Source organism: Patagioenas fasciata, chromosome 3 (genome assembly GCF_037038585.1).
Source record: "Patagioenas fasciata isolate bPatFas1 chromosome 3, bPatFas1.hap1, whole genome shotgun sequence".
Classification (NCBI taxonomy): Eukaryota; Metazoa; Chordata; class Aves; order Columbiformes; family Columbidae; genus Patagioenas; species Patagioenas fasciata.
This window is the reverse complement of record NC_092522.1, coordinates 107960733-107977039: the sequence shown is the minus strand read 5'-3', so window position 1 is coordinate 107977039 and position 16307 is coordinate 107960733. Positions and strand designations below refer to the sequence as shown.

The 16307-nt window shown below is 36.9% G+C and overlaps 1 long non-coding RNA gene across 6 annotated transcripts in view; it reads right to left on the bottom strand.

The window, feature by feature from the left end:
• Window positions 1-16307, bottom strand: part of LOC139827765 (uncharacterized) — a 73075-nt gene that overhangs the window by 16564 nt on the left and 40204 nt on the right. For 4 of the 6 annotated variants that reach the window (XR_011738692.1, XR_011738696.1, XR_011738697.1 and 1 more), the window contains exons 1-4: window positions 7924-8346; window positions 7143-7257; window positions 3057-3193; window positions 2519-2573 (exon numbers count right to left, since the gene is read on the bottom strand). This is a non-coding gene — a long non-coding RNA (uncharacterized lncRNA). Of the gene's footprint in view, window positions 1-998; window positions 1076-2518; window positions 2574-3056; window positions 3194-7142; window positions 7258-7923; window positions 8347-16307 lie in introns of those variants that run through there. The other 2 variants (XR_011738693.1, XR_011738694.1) reach the window with 2 other exon arrangements.

The following is a 16307-nucleotide window of genomic DNA, read 5'->3' as shown; positions in this document are numbered from 1 at the left end:
TGGAGCCCTCTCTGAATGTCTGCCCATCGTCTCAGACTGTCTCACCTTCCGTCACCTTCCCCAGGCAGACTGAAACACTGACGCCATGCACTGTGGACCTATTTTGATTGTCTCTATCTTTATACATGCAGATACAAAAGTAATATTCACTCAGCTGTAGAAAAAGGAAGGTTTATTTTAATAAAATGTCCCATATTGAGTCATAACTGATAGGTAAATGAGGCTCAGCCTCTGCCATGAAAATATCTTCATCCTCAAATATGTGCCTCCTCAAAGGGCTCTTGTGTGGAGTCTATAGGGCTCTGAGGAGCTTAAGGTTTTATAGTAAAAATAATTTGATTTTCTTAGAGGCTTAACTTTGAAAAACAACCAGCTGCTGGGCATGCATAGGTTGACTTAAGCGAGTCTAACCAGGAATTCCTCATCTGTAGGGGAGACATGCAGAGGGGTTAGGAAATTAGCAGCAAGCTGTCTGTTTTGAATGCAAGGACTCTGAAGGGACATAAACACAGCCCTCAGAGAAAGGAGAAGAAAGAGCTTCCCTGAGCCTAGAGCAAGCTGCAGGAGTTGCAGTGGGGATTTCTGAGCAAGGAAACTGCTGGCTGCTATTTATTTTTATTTTATTCAGAGAAATAGGACTGAGCAACGACTGTGTGCAAATAAGATGACTTATGCAGAGGACATATTTGTCTCTGCTCACCAGCTTCTTATTCCAAGAGATCCTGAATTTTGGCTAGAGGGAGTAATATGAGTTTAATTTCTTTAAATATTATTAGCTTACATAAATACATCAACACTTGTTTCTTGGGGATGGAAGATGTGAAAGTATGTTAGGTGGGTGTTCAACATTGCATGTACAACTTCCAGCTCATTTCAGATGCACTGATTTTTTTTATAGGATTAGATGAGGATAAAAAACAACATCAGATTTTCATGTAACATAGCATTTCAAGTTTGAGAAAAGAGGTGAATCCCTTCTAAGCTGATCAAATACTAACTTTTGTTGCAGATGAGCAGGAGATTTAGAAATTAATGAGCTGTATCACATCCCTTTTTCAATCTTGTTTCTTATGCACTGCAAGGAAGCATTACAGATATTAAAAGAAAAGTAACAAGACTCATTTATGTGATAGTGCAAACCTGTTTATATCCTACTTGGATAGTTCATCTTTCCTTCCTGTCAGTATACCTGTGATGGAATACCACTCCTCCTGCTCTAAATGCTTTATTTTAATCACCTGGAACTGGTGAGACTCATCATCTCTCCTACCTCTTGTGGTCTTAGTCAGTTGCAGTAGTCTCTCTGGCTCGTATCATTAATGAAATCTCACTGTTAGAAAATGAGGAAAAATTGACTGGAATAGAAATTTTCAAAATGCCCTCAGAAGGAAAGTTTCAGCTCTTCTGCTTTGTCATTCTGGTATGGAATTCCTTGAAAGCAAAAAGAGAGAAACCAAAGCGCAGCAATGAGAGCATATGAAACCTCCCAGCAGAGCAGGCATGAGAGGCCGGGGATGAGAACTGCACTGCTGGCACCGACATGCAGCAAAAAGCTTCATCAGTCAGTCCTGTCCTATATGAAATCCAATAACCTGCTGGGTTAGGTTGCTTAATATCTATGCAGTTGAATTATACTTGCTGTTCCTTTTTGAGTTGAATAGGTTTGAATATAAAGTGAGTGCACAGGGTCACTATTCAAAATATTTGTGTTGTTTTGGAGTAAACTTCTGACATGACATTTTCTACATTCTAAGAGTTTTCTGTAATTTAATAGAATATTTATTTAATTCCCATAGCTCCTAATGATTAAAAGTCTGCTTTTATCCAGATGGGCAAGGATTGTAGGAAGAAGCAATATATTTTAGTAGATCGCCTCATCTACTTGGAAAAAAATAGACATGCTTTCAGGCACAAAATTTCTTTTTCAGGCCAATGTACATGATGTATATGTGTATGTTTCTCTAGCTCTTTGTAAGATTCTCATTTATTGACAGATGACTCTCTTCTGCTTGCACACTTAAAATGTATATATTTTAAGGAAGATGCTCTGCTGCATCACTAATTTATGCTTTGATGAAGCAATTGGTCTGAATTTCTTCGTGAGCATCCTTGATCATTTCATTGTCTAAAAGGTAGGCTGGATGGGTTTATGATTATTAAAGGAAAAAATGTCTCTGGTAAATGAATCAATATATGCCTGACTGAAAATTCTCCAGTGGAACAGGTGTCCTTGGGAAATTACTGTTTGAGGAAATAAATTTATTTTATCCTCAGCAATATGAATTTTGTTGGCATTTCATGCATAAAGTATCATGTTTTCCAGTATTTCTCATGACAAGTAATTTAAAAACTGCTTAAAAATCATGTGTTTGAAATAGCGGCTTTCATTTTATAAACATTATTTTTACAATATTTCATTACCTTGCTACTTGTAAATAACATGCCATTTAGCAGTGCAGTAGCTAAAATATTTATTTTCTGGTTTGGGTAAAAAAATATTAAAGACAGCTAAACTTACTCTGCAGACTGAAGACACCATAATACTTTGACACAGCATCACAGTAAGCACTTCTCTCTGTAATGAAATACAAAAAAAGTAACAATCAGAAAAATATCAAAAGTAAAATACCAATTTTGAATCCAACATGATTATTTTCTTTTTCTATGAAGCACATATTGAAATTATTTAGAACTTGTAATTCATTAGAAAAAAACATTGTTCTGAGAAAATATTTTGTTCTAAAAATAAAAACTAAAGTGCAAAAATATTGTGTAATATAGACATTTATAATTTTGTTCAATCTATGGTTAACAACAGTGATGGCCTTGGAAAAGCTAGCCAGCTTCACAAGAAACACCATTAACTGATTTGTTTGTTAAGAATCAATACATTGAATAAAAAAGAATACAGATCTCAAATCTCTTAAATAGAAAAAGTTAAAACCAGCACTTTGTCTGTTGCAAATTTTCCATTACCAAAGTTCTGATCTTTCTTCTTACCTCAGATTTTCTGACTGGCACTGGAAAACTATGGTATTCTATCAGGGAAGGCTTACCCTGGTGTGATGGAGAGCAGGCAGGTTTGGAGAATGCACCACTGCAAGGCACTGAGGATCAGAAGAGGCAGTGGCTGCTACTGGCTTACAGCATCACAGCTCTTTTAGGAAAAATTCTATTTATTGTACCTGGAACACTGAGGAGAGCCATGCAATTAGAAGGTCCTGAGCAACTCTAGTTAAAACAGTCTAGCATTTTTACTGCTTCCTTTTAATCTTAAATTTTGTAGAAGAAATTTTCAGCTTTTCAGAGGCTAAAATTTTTCAAGTCTGAACTGTGCTTGTACTTTGCTTACTATATATGAGATTTAACATTTCTGCCTGTGTGAACAGTGACTTTTACAAGGATAATGGGAACGGTGGTGTGTCTTGTCTTTTCCACAGTTTTAAAGGCGAGACTGTGGGAACCTGTGTGTGCAAGTCAAGGGATTTCCTCTGGGACATCAAAGGATAACTGTTTATCATAAAGCATTTTTAGTGTGATAAAGGAGCTGAATGAAGAAATTTGGGTGGCCATTTCCAGCAAAGTATGGAGACCAGACATGTGCCCTATTTTCAGTGCTGTGTATTTATGCCATGCAGAAGACATCAGATGTGACACTGAAGGCAAACATGGCAAAGCGGGTGGTGGGAATCCCAACAAAGGGCTCCCAGGAGTTGCTGGAGAAGGAAGAGGCCATCTGTCCTCAAGGAAATAGAGATGTTGCGTTTCTCAGACTTATTCCATGTTGCACTGGTTCTGTCCTAACGGTGAAATTCGTTCTTAACAACTAAACTAGAAGTGTGTGGGCAAAACAATTGTCCGTTTCTGAACCTAACTCGAACCATGTGGGACAGTTATTGCTCTGGGTTCATGTCCCACTTCAACATAAATGTGGAAAGACATCTAAAAATGAGAAATTGATAAACAATGGGGTAGGAAAAGAGACTTGGAGAAGAGGGAAAGTCTAATTAAAATAAAAGGAATTCAGTATAAACTGGTATGTTATCTAAAAGTCACCCATTTGTGCCAGCCAGTTTTTAACGAATAACACATGCTTCCCTTTAGCAAGTAGGAAAACATGTCTTTATTTTTAATTGAATTATACTCAGAGGATGTAAGAAAAAAGAGGAGTGAGGTGGGGGAGGAATGGTTTTAGGTTACAGGGGAAGTATGTTCAGAAATGGAGCTTTGTATATTCCCCCCCCACACCCTGGAAGAGTCTGAGACATTTGGAAACCCTCAAATACTGCTACATTCTCACATCTGTCTCATAAACAGTTACTAAACACCTTATTGCCCCTAATATTACATTGTCATATGCAACCGCCTGTGCTCTCTGTACAAAAGTATCAGCTCCAGATACACGTGCAGCTGTTACTCTGGGTTGGGTCTGGGCTGTAAAAAAAGGTATGTGGCAATCCAGGCTTGTGGATTAAGGCTTTGCAAAGCCATTAAGGCATTCCCAGTGGCCTATGGTGTGGACTAACAGGCTGTCACCCCTTGTAGTGACTGGAAATGAGAACTGCTGACTTTTAAATAGTTTTTAATTAAATATTGCTTATTTGGACTGCTCCTGCTTCTGTGTCGTTTCTCAGTGGACACACTCCAGATTCAAGTTTTGCCTCGAAGACTTGTATTTCATGTAAAATGAACATGTAGATAGCCCCATTAGAAGCAATTTTTCCCATCTTATTTCAGGGATCTTTTCATCAATAATATTGTTCCTGATGGTGAAACATTTTTAAAAATTGCTTATATTTCCCAATTTCAAAATAAAACCTCAAACACTTTATTTCAAAATTTCATGAGGAAATCAAATTTTCCTGTGATAAAACTATAAGACAGAAATGTCATCATCATTAAAGAGATATTTTTCAGTCTACATTATTTTTTGTTGATGATTCTGTAGAGGGCAACATTAATATACCAAGAAACTCCATTGGGAGAATAAAAACACAGATGACTTGGAAAAAAAATCAATGTGGCCTGTTGCTAGAATTCATTTTAGTGTGACAAATATCACATTTGTGTTGCAGTTGCGGAAAGGACGTTAGCTGTGTAGGAATCAAACATGAAGAAAACGAATAGGAAGACTCATTGAAAGGGGTGAAGCAGAGCTAGCAGAGCAGGACCAGAGTCAGGGAACCAGATGTGGCTGTGGCCAGAGTGAATATCTTAAGTGAGAGGTAGCAAGGAGCCAACTGGCACAGGGAGAAGACTATCTAGAAGAAACTGCACAGTACAGTCAAAGCTTTTCCTTCAAAGGTTCTATCATCTCTTCTGTTTTAGCGTTGCTTCTGTCAAACACTTCATCATGAATCATGTGTTAATAGCAGATGTAACTTTTCTGTATTTGCCTGTTCTTGTTAAATTAAAATAAGAGGTTTTGTATTATTAGCTGCATTTATTTATGAGGTGTGAGTTTTCTTAATGGACAGAGTGGAAGACAGGGGACCATTCCAAAATTCAGCTAATACAACATCTCCTACCTCATAGTAATAATAAATAAGAAAAAAGAACAGACTAGAAGGGCAGGTTTTAGTTGTATTGTGACATAATATCTGTATAAGTAATGGAGAAACTTTAAAGGCAGAACTACTTTGTTGCCATATAAACTACTTTAATTTTTTTTTTGTTTCATGTCATATATTATTTGTATTAAGAAACCTACTGATTTTGTACATTTCAGTAACCTGTGACAGAAACACATTATTTTACAAAAGTGCAATAGACATATCAAATATATGACAGAATACATAAAATGTAGTTTTTCACCCGGAAAGGACTAAAAATGGATTTTTTTTTTTTAATTTGAGAAATAATAGTAACAAAAACAAGGGTCTTCTGAGCATATTTCACTTTCCAGAGGATCCCTAGTTCTAGATTGACTTACTCTAAGTAGTCAATAAGTTAATATGTGGTGACTCTGATTTTATTTATATCGATGATAATTGAATTTTGAGAAACTCCTACAAATATGTGTGTGTGTGTGTGTTTTTTTCTAAATATGTACATGGAGTCTTCTTCTCTGGAGACATTAAAAACCTGCCTGGACACATTTCTGTGTAGCCTCATCTAGGTGTTCCTGCTCCAGCAGGGGGATTGGACTAGATGATCTTTTGAGGTCCCTTCCAATCCCTAACATTCTGTGGTTCTGTGATTCTTAAGATTGGAAATTTTCATTGTGGCAGACCAATAATAGTCAAGTGAAAGTTCAATGGTTACAGTTATGGTAAAGTTTAGCTTTGAGAAGTATAAATATCATAGTGGTGAATGGAGCACAAAAGAGTCTGAAGAGAACAGAAGAGCATCTTAGTCTATTGATGCTGTAGTGAAAATAACTGTGCTGCTGGTGGGAACTCCAGCATTGACAACAACTCCAGCATTTCCTTGTCTTTGCATAATTCTTGTTCTTTCAGTGATTCTTGTACTTTCTACTTGTTATAAGTGTTAAGAGACCAAATTTACATCTACTGCTGCTCCAATTCAGGTCAGTATAAAAACTTGTATTGTTTTCAATGGTTCAAAAATGTCTTCGAGTTTTACTGTGCAGCTATCTGATTTCAGCTTGCAGAGGTTCCTGTGAATCATTTTTACATGATTGAGTGGGTTTACAGCCCATCCTTTTGATTTGAATGAACCTCAAAGCCCAATGGGAATTTAATCTCAAATCTTAAGAAGTGGATCAAGACTATGCATAATCCATTGTAAACTATGTGTCAGCCTACTTTCCCTGCAAACCTCTCCTAGCACCGTGAGAGGATTTGGAAAGCTCAGCAAACCTTGAGAAGAATCCAGTTTCTTGGCTTGTAACCAAACCTCAAGCCTTAGAAATTGATTTTCTTTTCCTTGCAAAGGTTTTACAGAGTTCTCATCACCCTGCAGTTGTGTTCAAGGCAATTCTTTGCTTTTCTGTGCATGTCTCCTGTGCTGCTTCTGACGTGAGAAAAACCCTTCCTGCAGTCAGCAGAAAACTACCTCCTTCACTCTTAGATACTTTCCCTAGAGCAGTCTCCATAAAAAAAGATCAAACCGCAAGGACAATTTTTTAAATGTCTGATATACATAAATTTCACTGCTTTCTTTTAATTTCTATAGCTTACCTTTATCTCTTCATATATCATTTCTTCTGACAACTAAAAGTGGCATCAATGTAGACTGTTTGTGTAGTCTGAAACACAGCTGGACCATGATCCCGTAAGGGGCTTCTGAGAACCTCTGCAATGTAAATAAATGGCAATAACAATAATAGCCTCTTGTACCATTTATGTGAGCTACATCTAAGGAGTAAATATTTCATGAACAAAGTTTCTTGGTGCCAGACAATTTTTTGTTGTTCAGGAGTCCTGCTCTGACTAACAGCTCACAATCACGCTGGCAATTCCTTGTGCCAGCCAGCCCACTTCGGGGTTGTAAATTTTTCTCTTTCAGCCTTATAAATCCATTGACCTCTATAACTTGGCACTTTGCATCAGAGTAAACAACCCACCTGCTAAAGAATTTATTGAAACAAAGCATACATTTTGCTGACATGACCCCATTTTTTTCCAAATGCTGGCTTTTAGAAATCTTTAGGGAAAGTCATCTACTTAAAAAAGTGGTTTTCTAACCTAATTCCTCGGCTTTATTTAAGCATTAAAAAATATATGTTGAAATACTGTATGAAATAGTGCCCAAAAATGAATAATAGTGGATATTATTTTTAAATATTAATCTGTAACTACACCTCTCTAAACTTAAAATTTATGTTTCATGAGCGTTTTTTTTTTTGGGGTGGAATGCATTATATTTTAAAAAGGAATTAATTACATTCCTTCAGTAAATATAGAGATGTCTGGCAATTCTGCTTTGTGTGTAGTAATAAAAATGGTTTATTGGACTAACGCAGTTAAACGGAGGAGCCAAATTATACTCAGGCTCAACTTCATATCTTGTGTGACTCTGGGGGCATCATTTGCTGACCTGGATTCCTGCCCTTCTCCAATCCCACTTCTTGTTCTGCTTGAAAGAAAAGCTTAGATGAACCAAAGTAAATATCTTTTCTTTCATTTAGCTATATTTATTTTCCATTGGCTCCTTTAAAGCAGCAACACTAATGTCCCCAGAGCCTCCAAACCCATTTATTTTCTATCTACTACCTGCCGACCTGAAGCAGAAGCTAATTCACCCCAGAAGGTTTAATTCCTGTCAGCTGCAGTATCAGGGACATATCAGAACCACTGTATGTAGGTGAGAATCAATAGGCTCAGGAGGTATAGAAAGGACATGATTCCAGGAAAACAGGGTTTGGAGGTTGATCATGAAGAACCCAGAGGGACCTGGTATCTGGGTTTGGCAAGAAAGCTTGTTTTGAAATCAAAAAGGATATTCCACAAGGAAAAAGGGAAACACAGTCCTACTGTAAAAAATAAGCTGAAGATTTGTAGCTTTTCTTTTGACTTACTGCTCTCTTAAGAACTGGATTGCATAGTCACATTAGAGAAGGATTATCAACGTTCTGAAAGAGTGAAATCCTGATTTTCAAAGCATGTGTTAGCATCTAGAAGCTGCTATTCGCCGGTCTCTTTCATGGAAACTTAATCCATAGGTACAGGCACCTTACTTAATGGACTCTAAACTGAACACCCAGTTATGTCAAAGGTGACAGGAACTAGTCAGAAAGATCCAAATCCATATCGATTATTCATAAAAGTGTAAAAACTGCCAAAGGAAAAACCATCTGAAACACTTGCCATAATTCTGAGTGGTTATGTAAGAGTAGGATTTTTTTTCATCTGGAATTTTTGTTTTCTGATTCCTGATGAATTATTTGGTGAAATTTTTAAATAAAATGTATATTTCCAGTCTCAAATTTAGCTTATACCCTGTAGCTGTTCTCATAATCTTGTTGCTAGAGGGTTCTCATTAAAACCTGTCTCTATACTTTCATGATTTTAATTTAAGAATACCAGTGACCATCTGATCTTCTTCCACGGTGCCAAATTTTATTCATTCTAAAGCACCAGATTTTACATAAGCTAAAGCACACACGTGCCAGAGAAAAGAAATTGTATATTACAGACACAGAAGAGGATAATCCATGATGCTACTCATTTCTAAACTGTTACTTATGCAGAAAAATGAATATACACAACAGATAGAGAGAATCCCAAAAGACAAATTACACAGCAGATGCAGGCGAAGGCAACTTTGGAAACCTTGGATTGAGAAGAAGATTCCTTCTTGATCCTGAATCAGGAAATCAACATAGCTCTTGAAATCAGCATGGAACAAGAGCAAGGCATACACTAGTTGAACAACTAAGAAACAGTATTCTCTGTATTGATTTTTTTTCTTTATCTGGATGGATATGATTTGTCCTGGGTCCCCCTCTTCAAGTGTGAAGATTTCTTAGAGGAAGTCAGAAGAAAGCACAGTCCCTTGAATGCAAACCAGACAATGGTATGCTCATGGAAAAATTATTTCTAACACTTTAAGGTGACTCTTTGAGGTTTGAAAGATGAAATTTGCTCATGCTATTTATGCCAGGTACAGTGTTAGTAAACTTGTTAGTAAATACACTCTCCAAGGCCAAGGAAAAAGGGATGAATAGGAATATGTATACACTGTTAGATGGTGAGGCAGTTGGACTACCCTGATCATGCACCTAAGTACAAACATATCAAGATCCAGCCCTTAGCCACTATTACAACATCGTAAGAAAGACTGAACAATCCCTGAAACTGTCAGAACTGTTTTGCTCTGCATAGTGTGGTCCAATCAGCATCTCAGCTTCTTTTCAGTTAGCTGAGCACCTGGGTCCCTTAAACCTTACATCCACCTTTCTAGTGAAATTCTACCAAATCGTCCATATTCTTAGCACATGGACACTAGCATGGATTTATTCCACCTAACTTCAGGCACTTAAGTGAGGCATCTAAGCTAGAAAAATAAATGTTTCAGACACTTCAGTGTCAAAGGAGGGGTGTTCATTCTTTGAATGTGCTCACCTATCTATATATTTCACAAGTTGCTTACTTGTGTACTACAAGACTAGAACAACGATTAAAGGTAGAACGGCTCATATCCAGATCAAGAACTGGACAATGGTAATCAAGTGGAAGTCTTAGTAGTGATATGCTAGGCTTTAAAACCACTTCCATCTATATGATCTTCCTCCTCATACATTTGAATTTGTTCCCTATGCAAAGAGAGCTTGTATGCTGACACTCTATATGTGCCAAGCTGTTTGGTGTGCTTCCTCATTTGCAGTCTCTCAATCCATTGTGAATCTCCCACCCAGTTTCTGTATTTGACAAAAGGATTGAAATCCCAAACATAATTCAGTGGTCACATATAATTTTTTATGAAAACAAGTGGGCAGAGAAAGAGATGCAGTTGCTTTTTCACCTAAGGGCTAGGTTACAACATGAACTTGCAACTTGTTTGATAGCAGATAATCCATTAATAAAAGAAACATTATTAACAATTAGCTTGGCAAACCTTCAGATAGATCTCAATCATCCCTACATATCAAAGTCAAGCAGTCATGAATGAGTGGACTAAAATCAGTTAAGTACTTCTTGTCTTTAAAAAGTATATTACATGGAAATTTTATAACTACATATCATCTTTGTGCAGTTTTAGTATACTTATCAAAATGGTGAGAAAGCAAAAGTATTTTTCTAAATATTATCAAACTCGTCACAAAAAAACCTTAAAAATTCAGTGGGAAGGGCAATTGTCTATGCTACTGAAAAGAGGAGGATTGGGAAATGTTTTTATGGTATTTCATTCACCAGCCAGAAAATGTTAGTACGAATGTATTTGGCAATGATTATTTTTTTCCATGAATGTTTCACTAACCACTCACTCATGCACACACACAGCTCTATGCCCTAGCATTTGCATTCCTCTTAATAAAAAAATAAATATCTTCTTGTGAAGTTTTTGGTCCTTAATTCTTACTAGTCAAACAGCCACTTCTCTACTAAAAAAAAAAAAAAAAAAAATTGATTAAAATGTTTTGACCATCCAAAGCTTTGTCCAAGTGTAAACTGTATTCAAGCTTTGGTAAAATATGGAAGAGAAATAGATATTCTTGATATCAAACTCACTCTCCAAGTAGAGAGGATTAACAATGTGGCAGTGTTAGGAAACTTCTGCTGCTGCTACTGTTTTCTGTTCTGACCTGGAAGACATTTAAAACTATGACCAGGGATGTGAGACTGACAGGCATAGGACCCTAAATCTGTGTAAAACTGGGTGATGTTTGGGGTTCACTTTTAACACTGTATGGGAGACAGGCAGCTGGTGAAGGAGTTGAATCTTTTGGAAAAGTGATTCTAAGCTATTTTAAAACTGAAAGCTGCTTTGAATCCCTAAAGTAATTTGAATTATTGTGTGGCATTAAACTCTTTAAGTGGTGTAAGAATTTAAACTGCTTTAAGAATTTAACATAAAGTTGTTGGAAAAAAAAAGAGATAGATGCACAATGCAAAGCACTTCATTCTGCAGTATTACAGTGCGGACATTTGAACCGGTATCGGAATTTGGAGTGACCGTTTTGGCCTGGCTTCACATGAAAACAATGGCACTGAGATCATCTGATCTTTTTGGAGGGGGTCTTCGCAAGATCCCTTCATTCCCATTTAAATTGTTGGACCTGTGTGCAGCATTTGATGTGATGGATCACAGAAACCTGTTGTGTTTCTTGAAAGAAATGCCCGGATGCTGCTTCAGTTATTTCTCTGAGATTGAATACAGCATTGTTACTTTCTTCTGCCTCCCCCAAGATGCAGTATATTTCCAAGAGCTAAGTGCATTCATTTGCTGTTAGAGATTCAGTAATTGAATTAAAATCACATTGTTCAGCCTGAATCTGATAAGGTTGTAGACTGGTGAAAGAAACCACTTCAAGGAATTCAGCATTAGTGTCGTTTGACAAACAACACCAGAGGGCTTCTTGCTGGAAAATGGGGAAGAATTCACTGAAACCAAAGCAGTTTGATGAAACAGGAATTCAAACCCAGGATCTTACCCACACCTGGTGAATATGCAGGTCTAATCTCTACTAAATATTCTTGCTGACCCAGATTTGCAGCACAAACAGCACAGACCATCTTCCAAATGCTTCCTGCCCAAACTGGGTTCCATGGGCAACATCCTAATTGAAGGGCAGCTCTCACACAGGCCTTTGCAGTCTGGGCGCTTAAGTGCATTGATCCATTTTACCTGGGGAGAACGAAGGAATTCATCCACTTTATAAAGTGCAATAGTTTCTTCTCCCAGGTAACAGGACACGCAGAGCAAAATGTCAGACACAGGCAACCTACTGAACACAAGTTAACAAGATCTTGAACAATTTTCTGCAGAGTGTGATGAACCCATTATAAGGAATGATGTGGACCCTCTGTGGACTCTCAGTGTTCCAACGGTATCATTATTTGTCATATTTACAGTATTTGACAAATGAGCTAAGGGGAGAAAAACCTGGACTGGAAAGAGATTAGATCATCTGGGATGAAAAACTGCCAACACTGAGGCTTTACACCAAAAGAAAAGTAATAATCATGCCTTACATAAAGCATATGCAAGCTCTGCAACTACCTTGCAAAAATACTGCCCTTCAGGATATTTCTTACCCTTTCTTCTACACAGAGTTTCCCCATCTCATTCATCTTCTTTGAGATAAAGATGCATTTTCCTTCTTTTGTCCTTCCCCGCAGAAAACATCATATGCAGAGACATGAGCAAACTGTGGTCTGAATCCCTTCCACCGTTTCATAAATGATTAAGCATCCAACCTGTGACAAGTCATGTTTCTAATCACTTTTATGTTTCCTTGACCAAACTCTTTTCCCAATCTCTCTCTCATTTAAGACTGAATGCTAACGAAGCTATACTTTGTTAGAAGTGTTCCTCCACCATCTAACTTTTTTTTAATTTTTTTTTTTTTTACCCTTTAGGTGCATTTGTGCATCACCTTTGACATCAGTGTACACAACTTAATACAAGTGCTACCCATTTTAGAAAATTTTGTCTTTATGTGTCTCTACTCAGCTTTCCAGATGCTGTTTTACAGATACTGTGAACAGATACAGAGGTTAGCTGGCCCTTTAAAATTTATCCTGAGCAAAATACATTTATGAGAACTCCATGGTATAGAGTGTAATGTATGATGTATGTCTAAGTATTTAAAGTGTATACTACAGAATGAGACATTTTACTAGCTGGAATCACATCTTTTACTTGTGGCAATGACCTCCTGCTGTGCAACATATTTTTTGTGTGTGCATAGGCATTGCATGGAAGGAAAAACCATACTACAGGCATCTCTAACAAGACCCAGGTATTCAATGAAATTCAATTCCTGTTTTCTGTAGCACTCCTTTTACCACTGAATAGCTTCTTTTTATTTCCTTTCCTCTCCCTCCCCCATCTCCTGAGATCCCTTTCTTGCAAAGTTCAGGGCTATGGTGCAGATTCCTTTCCTGACACATCTATCCTACACTGATCATAAAGAGCAAGAGACTGACAGATAATGTCAAACAGCTTTCCATGGGAACTTGGATTATGCAAGTACAGTTTGATCTCTGCAATGGTTCAGAACAACTCAGATATACATTGTGCACTGGTGCCAAAAGTTTGCTTCCAGGCTACTGGGAGAGACATTTAAGGCACTGTGATGTTTAAACAGAAAAAAATATGTCTTCTATTAATCATATTTGCACAACTGATCAGGAATATTAATTTCTTATGTTTTCAGAATTAATTTTGTAAGGCAAAGTGAAGTCAGATTAACCTATAGACCTAAGCAAAACTATAGCTTCTTTGTTTCAGACTGGAGAAAGGCCAAATCACATTATAAAATACTTTACTGGTAAGGTTATATCTTATGAAAGCCCCAACAGGCTTTGAGAAGGAACCAGTGTCTAACAGAGTTAGTGGCTGGGTATACAGCTCTATCTTGTACTAGTTCCAGATTCTTACATTATAAACCACACAGCTATCAGTTTTATTGTCACTGCGATTCCAAATAGATGCATATATCATACAGACACTGTGGTAATAATTCTGATGAATAAAAGGGCTATTTTTTGCCTGAACAGTCCATGCATAGAGATGGGGAGAGCAAACTCTAGGTAAGATGGCTGGAACACACCAGCTTCTACTTTTCCATCATGCACTACTTGCTTTTCTATTTTTTATTTATTTTTTTTTTTAAATTCCCTAAGAATATTTGTTGCTCTATTCAATCAATTTTTCAATGTGATTAATCTGAATTTATTGCATACAAATTTTATCCAGACGTATTATTTCTATCTCACAACCCATTGCCTACTATAGGTAAAGTAATGGGGGCAAAAATATAAAACATACTGACCTATTTAGCATTTGCAGGATTTATTTAGTTACCCACCGATTTTTTCTGTGTTTTCAGAGGTGTTGGGAAACTGCAGTGCCTACTGAAGTTAGGGGGAACTTTGCCTGCTCAGCATGTCTAAAAACTGGACTTTAATTAGCATTACATTGATTTTTAAACTGTCTATGTGTTCAGACAGCAGCACAAAATTCTAACAGCTTTAATTTTCTGGCCATTTTCAATTGCTCTAGAAAAATAACAGCAAACAGATGGTATGATAAAGAAGCTGTTGCTTTTAATACAAATGCATACTCTACATCTCTTTTAACCCTACCTATGTTTCATTACTTAAAAAAAAAATAAAAATTACATAGGGTATCCAAACAAGATAACATGTAAGAACTTAAAGATGAATTTTGTTAACTACACTTTCCAGTCAGAATGGTTAACCAATCTTATGTCTTCATTGGCAAGTACAACAACTCTTCCTTCTAGCGGTCATCTGCCTCTTTTCAGGAAAAACTAAGACAATAGATGTTTCCTGCATACCCTGCCAGTCTCAGTAATAACAAAGGCATTGCTTTTATAGCCAGTGAGGTCTGTGTGAAACCAGTGGAGCAAATGCCTTAATTTTCTTAAAAAGTAGAATTCTATGTAATTTTATATTTGTTAATTGAAAGACAAACCTCAAGGTCTTTTTTTGCATGTCATCATCACGCAGTATTGCATTCTCTTTACGCAACAAACCCCTCTGTTTTTTTGAATAAGATATCCAAGGATTAAGATAAACCTGCAGTTTGATGTGTATTTTGGACCACTGACCTTGGTCCATTTTGTTTATATTTTATTTAGGAATGCCTTCTTCTTCTACATATCAGTACAATTCTACCTTAGCCTCATTGTGCTAATCCTCATTTCTGATAATGTGGAAGCACAAGAAATGCTGTGGATGTAGAGGCATGTGTATAGCATACTATTGAATTTCCTAACTATTACAAAGCTCAGAGTTAATCAGAAGTAGATGGAACAACCACATTCGAGTCCAGGTTGTTACTTTGAACATCTGGAAGTCAGATTATATTTGCTTTTGATTATCCCATACCTAATTCCAGGAAGCTTTGACCCCACAAAGCACTGAATCCCTTTCACTTGCAATGAAATTGGGAGGTAGCAGTTGTTTGGGATCCCTCATTTTTACGTTGTCCTTGAGAATCAGCCAAATGACTTGCAATGGAAGTCTGTTTCCAGAAGAAAAAAAGAAAAAAACCAACTCTGCAGCCATCCATTTCAATGGATATTTTTCATATCCAAACAATAAAAGCATCAGGTTTAAGTATGAGACTTAAAGCTGTCAAGTTACCAGTCAAAAGAGATGTTAGCATTTCACATGATCTAATGTATACATTTACACGATTTCATGGTTCACTCAGTTTCTTTTTCATTTGGGATCCATTCCAGACCCCGTCACTGAGACCCAGACTCTTTATTTGGCCATAAAGGCTCCTCAGCAGCACAGCCTGGGTTGTGTTGAACCTCAGGATACTTGTGTCAGTCTGGGTGATCCAGGAAGAAAAAGCTCTAAAGCTCTAAAGGTAGACTTTTAAAGACCTATAAATTGGCTGTAGGAAAGACCTGAAGAAAGTGTTATTAATAATAAGTTTGAAAGCCTCCCTTCTCTGCATTTTCAAAATGACATAAACATGAATTTTGCCTCATTTCTCAGCATTATGAAACATTAACAGCTCTGAACTGTAAAAATAACTAAATCTATATTTTCTTTCTCTCTCTAGAGTACCTCCAAACCCTTCTGTTCACTTCTACACTCTGTCACAGACATATTTTTATATTTCTTTGTCATTTCTTTGTCTCAGCTCTGTGGATAAGAGAAATGATTCAATTACCTTGAGAAGAGGATATCCAATAA